The sequence below is a fragment of the Ischnura elegans genome, chromosome 2, assembly GCF_921293095.1.
Source record: "Ischnura elegans chromosome 2, ioIscEleg1.1, whole genome shotgun sequence".
Lineage (NCBI taxonomy): Eukaryota > Metazoa > Arthropoda > Insecta > Odonata > Coenagrionidae > Ischnura > Ischnura elegans.
In genome coordinates, this window is record NC_060247.1 from 135326617 (window position 1) to 135349804 (window position 23188).

The following is a 23188-nucleotide window of genomic DNA, read 5'->3' on the forward strand; positions in this document are numbered from 1 at the left end:
TCTAGCGGAAGGTGCTTCACAGTACCCCCTATTCTCCTCTTCATAGGCACATCCTCTCATTCCTCACCCTATCTTTCCAATTGATTTTTCTCCCCCCGTGAGGTGGGAAAGCGAGAATGGGGGGCGTGGTTGGTGCAGCCTCCTGGTAAACTCCTCATTCGAAATCGCTCGACGAAAGTCATGAAGTTTTCTCCTGGCGGTGACATCGTAAAAGGAAGAAATCACACCGCGCTCCGATTCCCTCGGGAGGTGGAACTAAATTGCCGCGGCAACAAGGTCACTGGCGCCAAAGGTGCGAGGAACAAGGCTACGGGTCATCCGCGGCGACAGAGACGACGTGGTGCCAGCGAGTGACGTTCGCTTCCTCTCTCTCTCCTGATATCTACATCTACATAATACCCTGCGAGACACCCCTAGGGTGTTTGGCAGGGGGTGACAAATAACCAACATGCAGCATGCAAGAGGACTGCCACATGCACACCGCACGGTCATAGAAATATTACGCACACTAGCAAAATATACATGCTTATTCATTAAAAAATTGCTAATGGTTAGTAATTCCTAGAGCAAATACATGCAAGGTTAGAACTATGAAAAAAACATGGAATGAGTGATCCTAGCGAGTGACGCCATTAATCCTATCAATTGAGACGTTGCTATCCTTAATAGTGGGAATAGAGGGAAGAATGACATTTTAAATATCTCTGCTTTTGCAGTCTATTCCTTTTATTTTATTCTCATGATCGCGTCTACTATAGTACGATGGTAAACGAAGGATATGATTCACGTCGTCTGAGAAAATATCTTCTTCGAATTTCCTAAGTAAGTTAGGCCTATACTTCGATCTACGCTCCTGTAAAGATTCCCATCCTAAATCGTGTAACATACTTGAACGCTGCACTTCTTGTCGTAACAACTCATCACAAATCTGGCCGCCCTGCGCTGTACTCGATTGATTTCAGCTATTAGTCCTACCTCGTAAGGGTCCCACACGCTATATTCCAAGTGAGGCCTCACTAGAGTCAGGTAGCTTATTTATCTCACCTCTTTTGGGCATTTTCCGAGAATTCTTTTTACAAATCCAAGTTTATGGTTAGCTTTCCCGTATACATCACTTATGTTTTTACCCCACGAAAGATTCCGGGTAATGGTGACCCCCAAGTATTTAACGAATTCGGCGAATAACGAATATCCTTTCAAGAACCCTTATCGTGAGCGCAAGTCGACATTAATCTAAATCTCCATGATACCCTGCGAGCCACCTCTAGAGTGTTTGGCTAGTTCCAAAAGACTTCTCTCCTATTCTTCCTAGGACATCCATATTACTCACACGATCTATCTATTTGATACTCAACATTCTTCTGTAACACCGCACTTCGAATGCTCGTTTCTTATGGACTGGTTACACGATACATGGACACGTACGAGTTAATGTCTAAATGTATGAACGCGTGAATGAACACGAAGATGCACCGTGTATCCACCCAATTTGGGCGAACGCATGAGCAAAAATGTTCTCATTTGGTTCATGGAATCGTACATGTTCCATTTCGGTCCACCGAAATCGTTCATGTATTCACACATTTATTCGTACGTGTTAATTTACTATGCAACCAGGCCTTCACAAATAGGAAAAGACATGACATAAACCATCATTTGCTATTAAGTACGCGATTTTAGCAGACGCAGCAAGGGTGAAAGTTTTGGTAACGCGATGTCGCAGAAGAATGATGAAATCAAATGACTTATTGTTAGTGAGTTGTAAGGAAGTGCTCAGGGTAGTGACAGAAATGAAGTCTGATGGAATCCTTGAGGGGAAGACAATAAAACGCAGCCACATAATTAGACATGACGGTCTGATGCCGTAAATCTTCAAAGGGCATATGGATTGGGAGAATGATAAACTATGGTATCGGATGCGTTCTATGAAGAAAGTAATGCAAGGTAAATGTAACGCTCTGAGCGTTAGAGGCATATTTAAAAAGGGTGTTTCATGATTACATAAATTACTTTGATGGGAATATGACTTTATAGCAAAATTAGTAGTATTTTCTATGATACCATTTCATTTCCCCCCCACATCAGTCAGCAATACAGAAGAATTGTGGAGGGCCTAGAATTTTTTGTGAGAAAATTCAATGCTAATTTTTCAGACCAATTTATGCATTTATCATTATGGATGGTTTATGCGTGTTTACTGCAGGAAACGTATTTGTAATGGCGTTGTAAGTACAAATTGATTATTAATTTTAGGACATTGTTTAACAAACAGAATAAAACCCAATCTTTTAGAATAGTGGTCGGTTTATTTCGGTTTAATCCACAGAGTAACTGTCGGTGGAAAAAACAAAATTTTTTACAATGATGATTAGCCGGAAAAGAATGATGAGTTGTACTAATTCTTCAGCACTAGGCTCTTTTTTCACCATAAAAATTTAATTTAATTTAATTTAATGTCGTTTAATGTCACGACAGTCAGGTAGAGAAAAGTAGGTAGATGTCAGGGATATTTAAAGCTATTCGTAGGCAAACAAAAGAATTTCACGTGAAGAACAAAAAAAATAAAGGAAATAAGTACAATCACCGCAATTAATACTATCTCGTTGCACAAAACGTCACTCAAAGTGAAGAAAAAGTACGATGAAAGTTTAGACATAACACTAACAGTAAAGGATAACCAAATAGATCCAAGAAATGGTATTAAAGTTTGAACATTAAAACCACTATTGAAAATCACTAATATGAATTCTTTAGTGAACAGTACACCAAGAGCAGGTGAGCATTTTAAGATACATGTAACGGAAGCACGTTGCAAGCACAAATATACCAATAAATGATAATTAATCATTTTCCGTGAGTGCCTATTTAAATCCCGACTCACACGAGGTCCTTGCTCGAAAATTATGAGGATCTGAGTTGCTTTTTAGCGAACGAGGGCGGAAAATGGATGTAAATAACCGTCTAATGACTCCCACGGACAGGAGTACTCGTCGTGCCGCGAAGCGAGGAGATCTTAAAAGGGCTACGGCCCGCGTGCGTGCGTGCGAGCGTGCGTGTGGGGTGAGGAAAAAATAAACCCTCGCGGGGAGTCGTGTGGATCGCACGCGTATTTTGGTTTCGGGGGATGGATGCTATCTTCGGAGTGAGGCGAGGAGAGGGGTGGGGGAAGTTGAAGAGAAGAGGGGGATTTTGGGCTGGGGGTGTGAGGGCGAACCCCACGGGGCGAGAGAGACGCCTAAAATTAGAGGGAGAAGAGGGGTGAGCGGTGGGGAGGGGTGTTTCTCCCCTTGGAGTTCACTTTCACTCTCCCGCGGTGGATTTGCAGCGAGACGGCGCAGGCAGGGTTATAGCGAGGGGTAGAGAGAGTGGGAGGGGGATTTGTTCGATTACAGGCTGCAGCGTTCCCTGTCCATTCACGCGACTACAACATAGGGAGCGCTCCCTTCTGCAAATGCACTTGTTTTAGTCGGATCGATTGTCTTTTTCTCTTTCTCTGCATTGAATGACCCGTTGAAGGCATTTATTGCAGCTGAGAATTAATCTCTGAAAACAGGCGATGATTTTTTTTAATAAACTCAAGTTTAAGATGCAAAGGATTGATGAAATCTTTGTTATTTCTCCATGCTCCGATTAAAATGAACGTTAACGCAATATTGGATTTCTATTCGGATTGGTGTGAAGGGGAAATTCTATCTTCAATTGTCCAAAATTCTTGTCACATATCTGCGTTGAATTCTCTCGAAGAATTAAAATTTGATATTCATTTTATTTTTTTTTCAATGGTTTGAACTCCGCAGTATAAAACCAAACCCCCCGACAAACACCCCAGAGGTGGAGGAAGAGTTCTTGGGTTTCCAGCCGGGTCCAGATTCGCCCTGAAGACGATGGCAGACTTCGCCCTCGAAACGTCGGTGCTAAAAAACCCTTGGACCCGGCTGGAAACCCAAGACCTCTTCCTCCAGTCTATTCGCAGGGAAAACCTTAAATCATTCAGCCTAGAGGTGGTTCACAGGGTATTTTGTAGCTGTAGATGAATATCATTTTAGTGATAGAGAGAAAGGTTCATTTATTAAAATTAGTTCTGGAGCATTATTTTTACATGCTTGTACGACTTTATACTGATATTAATATATTTTTCAAACAGAACGTAAATAAATCGAAGAAGCGTATTTACGTATGAGAGAGTATAAGCTGAAAGTAAAAGTGTTATCGGAGCCTTGAGTTCTTTCATGGAGAGATCCCATAAACCTGTCCTCGTTAAATACCTGCATTCCACGGAAAGTGAACGAGTTTCCTCTCCGATCGAGTGTAAATTTCGCGAATGCTAGTAAGTACTTACATTGAATTCAGGCTATAATATTAAAACGGTTACAAATTCGTGTAAAAAAGCGAAGCACATTACCACTCGGTAAAGGGTCTGGCCGGTTAAGATGGAATACATAGATGTAATGGCGATAAGCAGTTGTTCGTGTTTTGACAGTATTCCACCAATTTTAAAAATCTGAAAAAAATGGATTATACTTTGATGTAGAAGTAACAACATATATTTTTTCGGCGTGTCTATTGTTTCCTAAAATTTTTAATTTAATTTTGAACATTTCAAACTTATGCAAAACTTTAATTTTCGGTCAAAAAATTTTGAAAAAAAACAGGATAGTAGAACGTAATAATGTATACATTTTAAAATTAAGAAAAAGATTTTACAAAAATAATAACTGGAGAAATCGTTAAAAAACGAAAATTCGTGTTTCAATCTTTTTTTTGGGTCAATTTCCATTGTTAGGGCCTGAAACTTTGGGGAAACACATAATTTTTGATGCGCTTTAAGTGTATATTTTTATTTTTCAAAACACCTGAGGGCACTTTTCACCATGTTAACCGGCTAGACCCTTTACTGCATGATGTCCGTGTCCATAATATGGTTTTAAAAGACTCAGTTTTAGAAAAACACCATGTAAAGGCATAATTCTGCGTTTTTAACATCTAAGATTCTAACATAAATTGCCATTTTTGTCTCAAACTATTTCAATCAGTGACCCAGCTGTAATGTTAAGCTAACGAGAGAGTTGGTCGTAAATTATGCTCATGCGAAATATTGCCAGGTATATTCTGTGGCAAGATTTTTCGTGATTTGATTATACAATAAAAATACACTCACGAAATATTTCCACGCTTTTATAATGATCGGATCTTGCCATGATGCGGAGGGCTTGGCACGGGGAATAAATTTGAACATTGCCCTTTTCATAATGAAGATTTGCCATAAATGTTACTTAACGCCATGGCAGCATTATTTTGATTTTGTATTTATTTATAGTCCAAAGAATACATACACCCCATATTTTTTTAGGGATAAATCAGTTGCTACATATTATCGGCGTTTAAAAGAAGCGTATTTTATCTCACAAGGGGAGACCACGTACCTTGCTCCGCCTTTTTCAATGCCGTATTTTTTATGGCATTCGGAATGGCGAACACATCTTTGAACCGATAGTGGTTGCATTGGTATTTTTTAACAAGCGCTATATAATCCCAAAATAGCGCCATTCCGATAACAGGACCAGTTGGTTCAGTGGTAAGCGTGTCTGGTTCTCACCTGGAGGACTCGGGTTCGAAATACCTCTCGGAAATTAATTGATTGCTGCCAAACTAAGGCCCACTCAATGGAGCCACTATCAGTTCAGAGATATGTTCGCCATTCAGAATGCCATAAAAAATACGGCATTGAAAAAGGCGGAGCAAGGTACGTGGTCTCCCCTTGTCAGTAGTAACAGGAAGGATTTTTTAAGGAAGAAGGATACAGGTAAACGATACTTTTTAAACCCTGATATCAATTGAAATAAAATGTAATCGATGTGTTTTTCACATTTTATTTTGTATATAAAAACCTACTCTTTACTACTCATACAGCACTCTCACTTCGGGTACTCTTAAAAATGGCAAGAGTTATCCTTTTAATGTTTTTATTTTTTTCATGTAATGTATTCATAAATTATATAGCAGTGTAAATGTGTGCTGGTGACATGTATTCTGCAAACTAATCACAAAAGAGAATTTCATGATGTAATTGTGTTGAATTTCGTGCAAAAGAGTCATTTTTTTATTCTATCGAGCACTCTTTGATGGGATCGGCATCTAATTGCATTTTCGCATATTCATGGCGGGCAACAAGTATTCCATTAGACTTAAGTGAAACCACACCCTTCCCATTCGGAGAAACTCAAGTGTCAAGCAGCACTTGGCATCTCTTCCCATCCGTCCCGACGCCGACTCTCAATGAAGTAGCTCTACCTTCCTGATGATGCAATCGACATGGAAACGGGACTAAGCGAAGTCCATGAGGAAATAGGGAAAAGTTGATTAGTTTTCCGTGTTTTCTGCTAATGTTTTTGATACTAAAAAACGGGAAGGATAGTTTTCACAAGTGGTGGAAGAATAATTTGCAAAAAAAGACTCACGAAGCAATTCTTCCTTCACAATAATGCATTGCCATGACAGCCATATTTCAAACTTAACTTGTTTGTTTCTAACACTTGCCTTCGCTAGGCAGGGTTATGCCTTTGTCATTATCACATGAAGTTTAAAAAGGAAGAATTCTTCAGTGACTCAAAATATATTTCATTTTCATATTAATCATTTACCAGTTGATGCTCGCGGCTGTGCCTGTGTTAGCGACCGCGACTTAGCGACGGAGGGTTGCCAATAATTATGCCTCCCAACTCACTGGGGAGAGGGAAACAGTTCTTCTTCATATCTGTAAAGGTAGAGACCACAGTGGTCAGTACAGCGACACTCATTCAATTGCAGGAATGGTAATATTTACTTGGATTCCGGAGGTAAAGTAGTCCCCCATTCGGATCTCCGGGCGGAGTCTGGAACTAGCATGAACCGAGGATAACAAAAGCTTGAAAAAGAGGTGAAACAGTTTAGCTACCTAGGAATAAAAGATGCAAAGGAGAAGAAATACGTGCCTGTGACACTCATTCAATTGCAGGAATGGTAATATTTACTTGGATTCAGTACGGCGAATGTTCAAGGATGGCGGTAAGTAGGGTGGAATGGAGAGCTGCGTCAAACCAATCTCACGATATTCGGCTTATTATGATGATGATTCATACAGCGGTAGAAAATAAATCAACACATTTTATTCTCATTCTCAACACCAAACCTGATGAGTTTTTCCCAAAGAGCCCAGAAAATTCAATTATTTTGCAAGTGGTATGAAAACGCCAAAGAAAACCTATGAAAAAATTGTTACTTAGTCATTAAAATACGTTCTTCACTTCTTTTTAGCAAAATCGGTGAATATTTGCGGCGAGAACGCCATTAGTGCCACATCTACCATAAGTCAGAAGACTTTCTTCCGAGTTCTATTGACAAATGCCCATCATTGGATCCCCCCCCCCCATTGGCTAAATGTCAGCGCTACGCTAACCAAAAACCTAGCCTAGAGGGCGTGGAACTCTCATCCTGGTGCCCTTGTTTTGGTAGCCGAGTAGTTACGTCGCCATGGGGGCCATAAAATCGCTGTTTTTCTAAGAGAGCGTTAGCCTTGAAGACCTTTCGAAATCCCAAAATATCATAATAGATCATTGCTCTCGGAATGACCGAATTTTACTCGGCCCGCGGTAAATATGAATTTCGAGCGAAACAGCATAACAGTTGCTAAGGCAACGGGATGAATCTTCGGTCCCGTCTAGAACAATGCGTCGATCTGCATTTTGATATTATGCGTTTAAGTGGTAGATACATTATTATACCCTAAGTAGACTTGCTTGAATCGAGTCGGCAATTAGGTAAGGAACATAAACGTATTGAAGCTTTATTTTTCGCCTCATTTATTATGAATTAGCAGTGCCTTTTACGTCACTTCCGGGTCATATTTAGAGAATAACGCAGAATTACTTCTCTGTGGACCGCGTAATGCAGATCGTGATATAAAGAGGGAAGGTAGATTCTTCAGGAATGCTTAGGGAAGCTTGAAGAATTAAGAACGTACTCAGGAAAAGATGATGGAGCGATAGTGTGGTTGATATAAAACTATTCTTTGTGGTCTTTTTGGAATTAAATGAATTCTATATGCAGGGCTACAGGGATATGATCATATGAGGTTACAAAACCTAAATCTCACATCTTATTTAACGTAATCAATACAATTTTAAGATAAATAAACACCTTAGAACATGTTACATTGGGTCGGCGCTTGATTTTTAAGAATTAAAGAATTTCGCTGGCGATTTAAGAATTCCTGGTCTCAAAATGTGCGAATTGGTGAGAGAAAAATTATAAAAAAGATCCAGGTTCCAGTTTCATTGTTACATGGGTACATCATTACTGCTACGTCTTATTAGGACAAATCCTCCTACACTCTTACAATGAGTAAGAAGAATAAATAAAATCATTAAACTTAATTAAACATTAGGATGATCAACCAACATAGATCTATGAACCACCGAAGGAGAACTCTTTGAGGCAATATGCACAACATGAACATTCTATTATTTACACGACAAAAGGGAAACAGGATGTTGGTAAAAACAATTATAAACAACAATATAATTCCTTAAATAATGATTTAACCTTATACGATTCTTTCTATGTATCCCAGAAGAAGGTATTCATTCGACTCTGAAACCTTGGAAAAGGATGATTTTTATGATCCGAAAATAACGACCAGCGCTCAATATTTTCAATTTAGACACAAATCAAGAGGTTGAGTAGGAAGATACCGTGTTTTACAATACGGTTGAAACGGTTAAAAGGGTTAGTCAATAGTTTGAGACGTCACTTGTTGAAATGTTTAAACTGCACTGCAGCTAAACCGGTCGTCCAAAATTATGCGTGTGAAATTTCCTTTAAGTTTTTTTCTTTGAAATTAAAGTTCTGAAATACATAAAATGTTTATTGCACATACTTTGTACTATACTGGCCTGTATTTTTCAATCATTATTACGATTTCATCATTACATTTGCTTTTTGTTCAATCTTGCTTTACAATTCTTTTAGTAATTGTTTTATGCAATATATTTACAATTTTTAATTTATTCTTGTATACAATGTTTCCATCTCTTGCTTGTCCTGCTCACCGTACTAAAAAGGATAAGAATATTTTTTTATTAAAATTTCGCGAAAGAATAGAGTTGGGGGAAAGTAAATATAAAACGGGAAATAAAAAGACTAAACTCCAATCCCCGATACAGGCGACCAAGTATTGACATTCCGAAAAAGCCGAAAAATTTTAATCTAAAAAAGATAAAGTATTTAATTTTGAATTTCTACCCGGAATGCTGATTAAACTAAAAAGAATGAACTAAAGAAGGTGCAATCTTAAAATGATTGCTTGGTATGATAATACAGAGGGCCCCTCGATACCGCTTAACCCAAGGACAAGGTAAGCTGTGCGGGAACCACTCTTCAAATACCCACCAATAAATAATTTAATTAAAACGTGGCGTAATAATACAATAATTTCTAAGCCAGAGTTCATGATATAATCTCTAAATTTTACAAAAATATTATCTTCGCATCTTTTTTTTAAACATCCATATCAGGTTAAACCATGCATTCCTATTAAAGTAAGATAAAGAAGATGTAAAATTGGCATATTTTCTCCGAGAATGAAATAATCAATTAAAACTTTTCAGTGTCCCTGAGAAAAACTACTACTTGTCCGTTCCTTACGAAAAATAGTTGCTCAATAGTAGTTTCGCATCTCGAAAAATACACTCCAATTTCGAATTGAGGAAAATAATTGAGCGATACCGTCAAGATATCAGCCCCATACTTGTCAAAAAAATAATGGTTTGTCTTAGAGGATTTCGTTGAAAGTATCTTAAATATCCTTTGGCATGCTATGGGCACACTTACGAAGAAATTTGTCGGTACCAATTATTTTCATTATGTTTAACCAATAAATGTTAACTTAATGACTCATGTAAAGAATGAATCAGATAAAGCGTTTCTCTGTCCTTATTTAAAAGTACTACTAATTAATTTTTTGGTCCATTTCATATTCATCATTCTTCAGTAGCATTAAATTTCGAATGCTTCCACTCTTGAATTCTTTGCTGCTGTCAACGTCCAAGCCACGCTTCCATAGAGACATACTCCATATGTAGCATCTGATGAATTGTTTCCTTGCTTCTATGCCTGTACCCTCAGCTATAAAAAGATTCTTCTTTTTGTAGAAAGCCCTCTTCGCCTGCGCTATTCTACTGACTATTTCTTTCTTGCTTCATTTATCGTTCGGTAATTCGGTTTCCTAGGTGGGAAAACTCCTTCACCTCTTCAACCATATGCTTTCCTAGGCCAATTTTTGTCTTAGCCTCCTCTCTTTTGCTGCATACTAATAACCAAGCCTTCCTTTTGTTGATTTTCAGCTGATATCTGACCATTGTCCTTTCCATATTTGTCAAAGCAAAACCTTCTACAAACTATAAATAAATTCTTAATAATAAAACCCTTGTAATTCATAAGAGTTTGAGTGCCATTCAAATTCTTTAGTTATTATTTTACATGGGACGCTAAAGCGAATCTTATCAAATGGGTTAATTTGCAGACATACAAACTGCTGGATCCTAGAATCGCCACCGGACGCTATAGGGATTAAGTCGAATGCAGAGTCCTCTATATTGCATTCTCAACACTACTCCATCTACAAGTGGAGTAATCGCATACGCTTTAACTGTGGGAAAGGCGGTGTCAGCTATTGTTAGGCTAGAGTATTGTGGGTAATTCAGTGGGTATCATGCATATTTGAGGTTTATTGAGCGTGTGAAGAGCATCGCGCAGTCAAGAAGAGTTAGAATATTTTACGGGGCATGTAAGAACAAACCTATGCACATTTTAGGGATAAGTCGATCCCAAATGTCGATTCTCAATTCCACCGTTTCTTAAGCACGAAAATGGAATCGACAATCGATTGCCTAGTGTCGATTTTGATTCCAGAAAGATAATAAGTATCTTGAACATAGACTATAAGATTGGGGCATAAAGACCGTTACTTATCAGAGGCATTGTGCACAGCACTGATTAAGGTATCGATTTATGTCTGAAACAATAAATGATTTCAATATTTTATTAATGCTGAGGATATATATTATCTGCAACAATACTAATTCGCTAGTTTTCATAAATATGCCTTTGGGGCCACTTGATTGTTCTCGTTATTTTATTCCGTTCAATTCTTAAATTTTAATGACAGCAATGATAAGTAGCCAAATCAGTGTCCCACTTGTCAGTGTTGAGAATCGATTTGACATAATTGGAATCGAAATCGAAAAAAGTGGAATCATTCCTGGAAAATTGGAATCGACTCATCCGTGAAACATTTGAAGCGTGGCATCTATTGGAACGGTGGAATTACAGAGAAAATCCTGAAACTTATTTATCTACATTTACATCTACAAACTAGCCCGCAAGCCGCCTAAAATGCGTGTGGAAAGGGATGTTAGCACACCAGCCGTTTACACATAAAAGGAAATGCTCTTACGAAATTACGACTAGCACTTGTTAAGTTCGGGGGAAAAACGAATTCCTATATCTATCCGTTCGGCAAAATATCTCTCTTAATTTATCGCTTCTATCGGACCTGGAAATATAGTTGGGCTCTAATATTATGTTCTCCGCTCTCTCTTAAATATATCCATTCTCAGTTGTTCAAGCAATCTAAGCCTAGCGCGCAGCCTCCGAGTCTCCAGCGGCTCCCAGCCTAATTCGCTTAACATCTGCGTAACGCTGTCTGTACGCCCGTAGCAGTTTTTGACGAACCGCGCAGCCTTCCTTTGGATTCATTCATGGAGTCATTAAAATTTTATTGCTGACGAATTTACGATCGGAAAATGGAAAATAAACTCCATACATCTCGACGGCTATGCTTCAACATATTCCGCTATTGGTGCTCTACCAAACAACCGTGTGCTCCGACGACTCTACTTCGTAGTTATCATAAGGCAATCCAGAGGACTCTGATCCAGGGTATAGCACCGGATAACAAGCAAATGATGATAGCAACTAAAAAAAATAAAGCAAAACTTATACCCTTATGAATTTCAGGTCTTTCGTTGTAAATCCACATTTTGATTTTCAATTGAAATGAGTTTTTTTGTTTGTGAAACAAGATGTTTAGGTTGTCTGTACCTAAATATTTTAACCTCCATTGCAAGAGGTCTTTTGCGCATGTAGTCCCTGTGTTGTTAAACGAACTACCTTTCACAAAACGATATTAATTGCATGTCTGTTCTCAAAAACTCACTCGAAAGATGGCTGATTGGTTAACATTGTTAATTTCTTTATTGCCCAAAACGCTGCCCATCAAAAAATATTCTTAACTAAAGGCACCTGCTGACAAACTGCTTTGGCTCGGTAGGACCTCAACTGCACTGCTATTTTCTTTTATTTTCTCTTGCACTCATTCATTATTGATGAAACACTATTATTCCTAACCAAAACAAAAAAGCCATGTTTGAATATGGACGGTTTCGCTGGCATGTGTATAGATAGCTGTATGAATTCCGGAATGAGTTTCACAGAAAGGATTGCAGCGTGTATATGCACCCCGCTCAAGAAACTTCCAGAGTTGATAACGAAAGACGTGACTCAACTGTTTTCGACTCGTGACGGAGGAGGAAAGGAGAATAACATGGCATGAATAAACATGGACTCTGTCTTGGCAAACGACCCCGGCGAGCAACACACGGACGATATGAAGCGGGAGTATTAAACAGTTTACTCAAACAAGCTCAATCCATTCGAAAGACTGTAAATGAGCACGCGTGTTTGCTGCAGTTGGATCTGCGAATCGAGTTGGAAGCGGAATGATTCGAATCGATGGTTATTTCCAAATTTTAAGATAAATTCAAAGATTTTTATGTGATATAATATTGGTCCACGTGTAAGTTAGAAATGAAAGAAGAAAACGAAGAAGCTTGAAAATACGAAAGAAAAACTTGTGTTGTGATCGGAATACTTTTTTCTCTATTGATAAGAATTATATATTGTTCCCTGAGTATGGTGATTTTAAAAATTAACTATAATTCAAGTGGAACACTTTTTACCCCATATTATTGGATGCATCATATGCATTAATCAATTATTTAAACAATGTAGTTAATGTACATTGAATTATTTATTGCCAACGATGGTTCTGAGTTCTGATGGTGCTGTCAGAATAATTATCTTTTAAGTTGTCACGAAACAATTTACAGTCGTATTATTGTTGCGTTATTTGTACCTGAGAATTTTCAAATCGAAGAGGAGTATATTTCTTCTTCTTTTGTTTTTTGTGGTGGATTCCATCGAGTTCTGGAGTTTTAAGTTGAGACGTGTGCTCGTGCAGAGGCTATGCCATAATAAAGTCTTGCAAAATTTAACATCATGTAGGTATGTGTCCAAATGGAAAGAGATAAACCAGACTAATTTATTTGTAATTCTTGGGAGTAAAGTTTTGAAGAAATTTATATTAAATATTTTTTCTTTTAGGGTTTTTGCTCTGGTTTGTTGAAAGGAAAAATATTTAAATATTGATCCCTCAGGTGTAATGATTTTTAAAATTAACCGTGATTCAAGGCGTGGAAATCACCTTTACCATTAGAAACGAGCTACATGTCATACAGGGTTTGTCCGGAAAGTAATAGGACTGATTTTCTTCCGCCGCGACTGTACTTCGGAGCGTGCGCGCACCGACTGTATTCGGTAGAGGGTATTCATAGCTAACGAACGAGCGGCTGGTCAGTTGTCTCCGAACACCTGGAGAGTCAGGACAGACATTTTTGTCCGACGTGTTTCTGTGAGTGGTGCAAGCTGAAAATGCAGCGTTCGTTAGAGCAGAGGTACGCGATTAAATTCTGTGTGAAACTCGGTAAATCTGCGACAGAGACGTTTGATATGATCAAGCAGGCTTACCCAGATGTTGCTTTAGCAAGAAGTGGTGTGTTTCGGTGGCACTAGGCCTTTTTGGAGGGCCGGGAAGAGGTCGCTGATGAAGACCGTGCTGGAAGACCTGCGACTTCGACAAACACCGACACACCGTGACTCGTGTGCGCAAAGTTTTGAACTCAGACCGTCGACTAAGTATTCGTTTAATTGCCCAGATGTAAAATTTATCAAAATCTGTGGTTCATGACATAGTGACAGAGCATTTGAACATGCGCAAGGTGTGCGCGAAGATGGTCCCAAAAGTGCTCACTGACGACCAGAAATTGCGGCTCACATCGCCTTTCTTGTGAACAGCTACCTAACCAAGGCCAGCATCCCAACGCTTCTGAAACTGCCCTACAGACCAGATGTGACCACCCCGGACATTTTTTTGTTTCCTTGCCTGAAATGACCGATGAAAGGCAAGCATTTTGAGACGACAGAGGGGACCCAAGCAGTATGCACCTCGGCTCTCAAGGCTATTCCGGAGAATGCCTTCCGTGACGCCTTCAATGCTTGGAAATTGCGCTGGCAGCAATGCATCAACGCAGAAGGAGCCTATTTTGAAAGTTTTTAAAGAATTGTAACGATCGGCTCAATAATTTTTTTAAAATTGACTCAGTCCTATTACTTTCCGGACAAACCCTGTATTATATTAGATTATTTAGATATTACGAGGAATATGCGCAACTTCTGCCTTTACCGTCTTGAAATTTGGTGGAGATATACCATATTCATTTCGAAATTCGTCCCCATAAATACTACAGAAATCAACAATAAATGGATATTGGCCCATTAATTTTCAGCGCTGCAAACTAGCATAATTCTCCGTTAATATGTATAGCCAAAATGGCGAAAAGGGCACACCATGTAAATTAACCACGGTATTTCTTCATAGAAGCATTATTTATTATCGCAGTAAGTGCAATTTCGTTGTAATAAAATGTAAAACATTTGCGCTTTTTCTATAAATTAGCGAAATGAATGAAAGGTGACCTGCTGTGCGAAATTGCTCATGCGGGTTTTTGAACGAAATCGTGGTATGTGTTGACGAAAACTTAGACTGAAGATTCGAGCAATGGAAATGACTGGTGTACGTATTCGACTCGACGTAAGATGATCAACACTTTCCAAGCTTTCTCCGTGCTCCCTGACTTTGCCTCGGACCGATCTATTTCCATTGACGCCTTGATGCAAGTTGTTTTTTTAATAGGGTAGTTTCCTTCATCAAAGAAAACGAAAGGCATTGATTGCGATTCCTAACCCACCAGTAGTGTATTCATAATATACAAATTATTTGATTTTAGAAATCCCAGTTTAGACGAATGTTAATGGTCAATTTTAACCTCATTTGAAAAAGGCCAGATTGGCGCCCATGCGATTCCACTCCACGTGACGTCACAGGGACCTAGTTTCTATACGAGTAGATAGGAGTTTTACATCGTCTGAGATTACCAATGCACGCATGAGGCACAGAGCTCAGGGAAACATGCCTTAAGAATCACCTAATAAAACTGCCTATGGTCGGAAAGTTTCCTTCGTTTGATAAGGTATTAATAATCCTTATTTAAGCCAAGCACTACCTGCTAGCAGGGTACTCTGCTACCTGCTAGCAGCCAGCGTCGTATCAGCGCCCAAGCCTCGCCCCAAGGTCACCTCACACGTAGATAGCTGGAACCAGAAATACGTCACATGGACTTTTCCCGTCATTCCTACTTAGCCGTCGCGTTTTCGCGCGCATGAAATTTTTCACTTTTCGTTTTGTCGTGAAAAATAGATATATTCATTTAAAAACCTAAGAGCGTGAAATGCGCACTCCAGGAGCAATAGTCTTTCGATTTAGGCAATAAAAAAGTAATAGGAAACCACCCTATTGCCTAGATTACATTGCTTCATCTGTTTCCAGCGACTTCATCGGTTCAATCCGTCTTCTTATCATCTAACTGCATAAAAAATGAAAATCACATGTGTATCGCTCACTTTTTCCAATTATGCTTATGTTAGTTGAAAGCAGGCTTATGGAACCGACAATTTGACGGAGAACAATGTTTCACTTGCTAAATTTGATATTTTTCTTGGATTGAATTTATCCACCCAATAAAATGGTAAGGTATGGAGATATTATTTGTTTTGAGGTGGTGCTCACATAAATTAGGAAAAAACTAAACCACCCTCGTATCTTTAACTGTCTTTCCTGTTATGTGTTCGTGGCTTGCGGAATTGAGAAATTACTTACAGAAATGAGAAATGACAACAAGAGCTAAAAACAAAAATAAATATAAAAAGATATTGAATATAATGCTTACATTTAACGTGTATGATCTACGTATATACATTACTAACATTCTACGGAAGATAACAGTACCAATCAATTTTCAATTGACTCACTGGTTTCGAAGTTAGCAGAGGTTTGCGTTGTTTACAACAACTGCGTTAATTTTTGTGGTATAAACAATTTGTTTACGGCAAACTGCTAGTAATAGATATGGCTTCTTTATATAAAAATTGCAAGTTATAGGAACAAAAACTACGGGAATGCCAAGCGCTCAAAGTTGGGCACCTTGATTTTACGCGCAAAAAACGGGTACTTTTTCGAGAAAAAATTAAGTATAGGAAATACTATTAAGCCGAAGAATTTTTAAAGTACATGATAAAACGTAGAACTAAATTCTATTTCGTACGCTTTTTATTGCATTGAAATCGATTGCTTCATTTAGACGCTAGAGCTCCTCAAACTCGAGTACCTTGCTTTTTTTTACAGACTCAGTAGTCTCATTATTATCCATTTCTATCTACTCTATCTCAAGCTAATATGATGTCTTGCCCCTTGTCATATTAAAATATTCGGAACTATGACACAGCTTATGATTCATATAATTAGTGTAATTCAATATTAACCCGGTCTACGGTATTAATAATAAGGATATATCAATCATCTACCGCCGTGCGTGGTAGGATAGGCGATTTAGAAAAGGGCGGACAGGTTAAAGTGGAACATTAGGGTCGGAAAGAAGGAGGTAAAAGAATTATGACGTTAATTGCTTGTCGGTATCAATTTATAAAAAATAACTCTATGGAAAATGCATTTATAAAAAATCTGGTTGAGATGGCTGCTTTAGAGGACATTGTTGCCAATACAATCTTTTAAAACTATGAATCTAATCTGTTTACGCTCGTATAACCAATCCCTGAGTGATATATGATCTTAGGTTTTCCCGGCGTATCACGTGCGGACAATATTCTCGGGTTTTCCACCGGTTGATGTTTTTCATGTGTCCCGACGTTTCGAGCAGCGACTTGCTGTTCATCTTCAGAGGATCTTCCGAATGCTCGAAACGTCGGGAGGCATGGAAAACATCAACCGGTGGAAAACCCGAGAATCAATCCCTGAGTGTTTAAATCCAGCATTAAAACTCACATCATGCAACGCTTACTTTATATTATTTTCGTAATGCCAATACACGCTCAATGATGAAAACGCAATTTTGACTGATGAACGATTACTCAAGTATTATGAAATTATTATTTTATGCGATTTAACTTTTATATTAGATAATATTATAAATGTTTTTATTGATTTTTAATTTAAACTGTGAAATATTTATTTGTTGACTGATGTACTTACGTTAATTTATTGAGTGATGTTTAAGGGTTGAAAGATGCGGGTTTTAGCGATAGAAGAACAAAAATAGTATTTTAATAATTTGTATATTATTATAGAGTAAGTATATCCTCTTACTCTATGATATTAAGCAATGCATATTATCACTAGGTAAATTTATATTTTAACTACAGAAATGAGAATAGTAAGAGGCAGACAGCCTTCTGATGAGCCACATATTAATGGCTAAGAAGGACCCAAAATGCAAAGGAAATTATGACCTGACTCTACAAATAGGGGAGTTTCCTTAATCGAAGAAAACGAAAGGCATTGATTGGGATTTGTTACGCATTGTTAGTGTATTTATAATATTCAATTTATTTGGTATTAGAGATCCCAGTTTAGACGAATGGCAGGGGTCAATTTTAACCGCATTTGAAAAAAGGCCAGATTGGCGCCCATGCGATGGCACTCCACGTGAAGTCACAGGAACCTAGTTTCTATACGAGTAGATAAGAGTTTTCAAGCGTCTGAGATTACCAATGCATGTAAAGCGTGAAATGTGCACTCCAGGAGTAATAATCTTTCGATTTAGGCATTAAAAAAATAATAGGAAACCACCCCATTTTTGTCACTCTCATAAAAAAGGTGCTACAAATGATGATTTAGAAACAATTGACAGTGCATGCGAAATTCACCTAATTTCAATACTCTTTATAAAGAGGTGACGTTTTATATCTTTCACTCTTTTCCGGATTGTCCTGGATTTACCAATGATGCCAAAGATTTATATTACGGAGTGTGATGCCGCCGAAGTTCATATGCGTCATCGATGCTAAGAAGATATTATTCCGTTGGTCTACGTGCTGATTATCAGCGAATTGGGTTACCCAGGACGTGTTAGAGAGTTTGTTTTGAAATTGTCCCCTGGCACATTGAAACGACGTCCTAACGAGGTGCGTGCCTGACTTCCGTTCGGCTTCTGCCCCCTATTCACGTGAGGTCGTTCCACACAGTTTCCCATCACAATCCTCTCCTCCCTCTCCCCCTCCACACCGCTCCTCTGTCGTCAACAAGCGAGTAATTTCGGGGTGAACCACCTCCATGGCGCCTAAAAAGTTCCTCGCTGGCGCCTCTATCTCTCTCTTCCTCTTTCCCTTCTTTCAAAATTTCTCCCGCTCCCTCAATACCTATTTGCGCGAATGCGTCAAGTTTCGCTAAATACCCAAGATTAAGTCCTAAAGAAGTCCTGAGAAAAGTATGACAGAAAACATCTACATCTACATAACACCCTGCGAGCCACCTCCAGGGTGTTTGGCAGGGGTTGATCAATCATCAGCATGCTGCATGAAATAGGATTCCCACATGCACATCACACGGTCCTAAAACGTTACGCATACTAACAAATTATACTACCATATTCTGTTAGAAATAATAATAAAACTAAGAAACATGCATTAAGTTTTACATAGGTTAGTAGGCTACGCTATAAGTCATGCATTCTATGTATGAGTTCGATCGCTGCCGTTATAATCTCTTATTGATCGTGGAAAAAAGACATTCTGAACCTGCCTGTTCTACAATCTATATCTCTTATTTTATTTATATGATCTGATCTTCCGTAGTATGTTGGCGTCCGTAAGATATGGTTAACTTCGTTAGAAAAGACTTGAATTTATCTAAAAGCTTTAGTCTACTTTTCAATCTACGGTCCGACAGAGATTCCCATCCGAGTTTATCTAAGAGGTCAGTTACAATAACAAGACTATCGTAACGACCTTTCACATACCTGGCAAATCTTAAAACCTTAATAAGAAGACGGAACAACCAGAATAGGCCACATCTTGAGACATGATGGCCTGATGAAGACAATCGTTGAGGGACAAGTGGAAGGCAAGAACGGAAAATGAATACCTCGAATGAAATATATGGAACAGGTAAAGAAGGATGTGAAAGAGAATAAATACGTAGGTGTGAAAAGATTAGCTGTTAGGAAAATTGAGTGGAGAAAACCAATCTAATGTCTGTGGACCAATGATGATGATCTATGATTACATTACTACTTAGCAATTTAGACCATTTAGAAAGAATGAATTTCGTAAATCAGGAATATTTGTGGTAAACATTTAAATGGCCGCCTCGCTGGCGGCGGGTAAAAAGTCCACGCATGCCAAATCGAAGGTCGCGGGTTCGAATCCCGCCAGGCTAGTTTACTTATATTCAGGGTATGGGTGTTTGTCATAGTCCATTATGTTCGTGTCTTTAGCACTCTCTTCCTTTCTGGTCTGACTGCGTGTCACTGTCCTTTGTGCTTGGCCTGTGTCTGGTGAACGAGCGCGTTTTTTATTAAGGCTAGAAGATTGCTGCATGCTTGGTGTGGAATCACCCCTTGCCACACACCCTGGCGTTGCCTTGCACGGTACCTTGTAGATGTAGAATGGTACTCCTCAGATTTCCTTCACTCTCTGCTAAAGCCACGAGAGATCGTTACGACAGAAAGCATTGGGATCCTTCATCCTTTCAATACTTTCCCACCTTGAATACGATCAAGTATTTCTTTCACAGTTCTTTCTCTCACTGTGTTTGTAAATTGAAGATTTTTGGTGGTGGTGAGTATCCTTTCCTTACATTCTTCTCTATCGAAACTTACTCCTCACATCCTCCACTTTCATTCACGCGTTAATTTACCGAGGGTAGCAAACGATCCTCTCCTTTTCACTTTTGAAGAAAATTTTGATTCTTCCAGCGAGTATTTGACTTTCCTCCGGTCCGTGGGGGCGGAAGGGGAGGGGGTGAAGAAGGTGGGTAGGGTGGGGGTGGGCGGGGGAGAGGGTGGGAGGAAGAGCGGTTGGGGAAGGTCACAGCCGCCGACTCCAAAGTTTACTCTCTCGTGGGGCTCGCCCCTCCACTTTCCAGCTGATCACTCCAACCGTAATTTGTTTGAGGATTGCATTGTAGGGCCAGCATCCAGCCCAAATAAGTAGTTTAGACTGGAAGTTAAGGGAAGAAAGAGATGCTCAGATCAAGGTAGGTAGAACGAAGAGGGAGTTCAGAAAGAAATGCATGGGATTTGTCAGATCATCAAAGGGGCTGATAATTATTAGATATATATGTTGCTGGTGGTTTTCGGGTATTGCTGTGTAGAAAACATTTTAACTCGACGTTTCACTCCTCCTACCACCAGCAACATAGATAAAAGAAGCTGTGAAAGTCTTCAGACGAATATTAGATATATAGTTTAATCAAGGTGGCATTTCTCTCAATTGCGTTGCTTATTTAGTATCAATTTTTAATTAACAAAAATCTTCTTTAGAAGTTAAGAGGCATTTTGATCCTTTAAGAGTGACGTAAGTAAACATCAATTGTTCATTCAATCTTAGCTTAGTCAGATCGATATTTATTCAATGCAATCAGATGAAATTATCCGTGAATAATAGTGAATAAAATGATACTTACAATTTAGTAGGCTATAGATATTCTGTCCTTTTAATGTTTAATATATAGCGCGCATATTAGACCTATAAAACCATTACGCCGATAACAAGTGAAGTTGTGCTGTTGTCTAAGTAACTGTACTTCAGTACATAGGAATTCATGCCATTCTGAGCGAGAAAATTTTTTCTCTGAAGAAGTTTTATCACTCAATAAGGTAAAATGTTCCTCAATTTAATAATAATCCTTTGTGATTTGCGAATAAAGCTAATCTGATAAAGTTCTTGGCCGATCATTTCTATAATCTGAGGAAATTTTTATTCCGTTGAGGAATTACCACGTTATAGAAACGATCAATGAGAAACGATCGATCATATATGCCATAAGAGGAAGGAAAATAAACTAGTCGGAGCATTTGATAAAGCATGACCGCCTCCTGTGGTGGATAAGAGGAAAAAAATGAAAGGGAAACGCAAGGGAGAAAAAAGAAGCATCAACATGTTCAAAAGTTTGAGGGAGAACAGAAATTACCTAGAGTTGGAAATGTGGGCGCAAAATAGAAGTCTGAAGGAGATCTTTGCATTCGTACCACCTATTGATTTTTACACAGTTCAGCTCTTGGATAGCTTAGCTTGGACTAGGTAAAATAGGCTCTGCCTGCGTAATTACTTATATTTTTAATTACTAACTATCCACATGAATTTTTTGGCTCGTTATAACTCGCGTATGAATAACGTACTTTGCTTATCATTTTTCCATTACCAACCAGTAGTTTTAATTTACATATTAGCATTTTTGTGTCCTTAGCATTCTCTTAATTTCTGGTCAACCCGCGTGTCGTTGTCCGGAGCAGTGGCGCAGCGAGGGGGGTTTTTAGGGGATAAACCCCCCCCCCCCCAGAGCTCAGAGAAATTTTTAAGTTTAATCCATTTTACTTAATTAGATTAATATTTCTTATAAATAATGTAAGGAGTATAAAAATATCCCTCAGAAGGCCGTAATTCTCATCATTTTGAACCATTTATCTAAAACTTTTTCTGGGGTAGGGCCCCGCACCTTAAGCCTCCCCTGGCGGGTATTCCATACCCCCTAACTCTCCAGTATTGGTTGTGCCTAAAACCCCCCCTTAGCCTTAATTCCTAGTTGCGCCCCTGGTCCTGAGTGATTGTGTCCGACGAACGAAAGCATTTCCAATCAAGTCTACGATGCCTGGTGTGGAATTACCCCGTGCCACACACCTTGGTTGTGGCTAGCATGATACCTCGTAGCTGTATATGTATGTAGATGGTGATAAAAAAATAAATAAAGGTGAAATGTAGTAAGGTAAAGATTGACATTTTTATGATGGGTGTCATGTTTTTCATCCAGCTTTATTGCTTCCAAATTCAGACTTCCAGTTCAAGTTAATGCCCATGTATTTTTTCCGGGTTCTGATTACATTAGTGTTGCAGTAGGATGGGCGATCCCTTGTACTCCGCAAAGCCGTGGGCGTCCGAGGCAACTCTTCTCTTTCCCGGAAGCGGTCGAATTCCAGGCGGCGCGGCGAGGTGAAGATCGGCTCCCTCGCGCGTCGCACTCCATTCATTTCAGCGCCATCCAAGTGCCCCCTCTCCTGACTCCGTGCTATGATGTTATTGGCTCAATTGTACGATAAATGCACTACTGTGTATTCCGTGATGCCCGCCAATGCTGGTTCTTTTGATTAATTCATCATCATCAGTCAATATTCCGGAGATTTGGTTTACGCAGTTTACCCCTCAATTTTCCTGTCTTCAAGCACAAGCTTGCTCAGAATATTTTTGCGTCGGTTCCCAAAAGTGGAAAACATATGATTGCTGTCCGCTATAAATTTAGTCTTGAATATGAATGGTTATGATGCAAGTGTACAAATGAATGAAAAATAAAAATGTATCAACAAAGATTTAGTACGGTGCAGAAAGGGAAGACAACAGCTGATTCCAAGTTTTCAGAAGATTTTTCTCCTACTCTTTTTAATGTTTTAATATTGCATACATTTCTCTTTCTAACAGTTTCGCATTATATACATTACTCTTTTTAACGTTTTCACATTAAATACGGTACACATGCTCTATCTTCCATTGGAGTCCTCGCAATTTTTTTTCATATCATATTTCGAAAACTTAATCGATCGTCATCATTTATTGATCCGTTACTTTGGAAAGGTCCTGTTCGTAACTACGTTAAATTCAGAAAAAAGTCAGCATGCCTCATAGACATTTT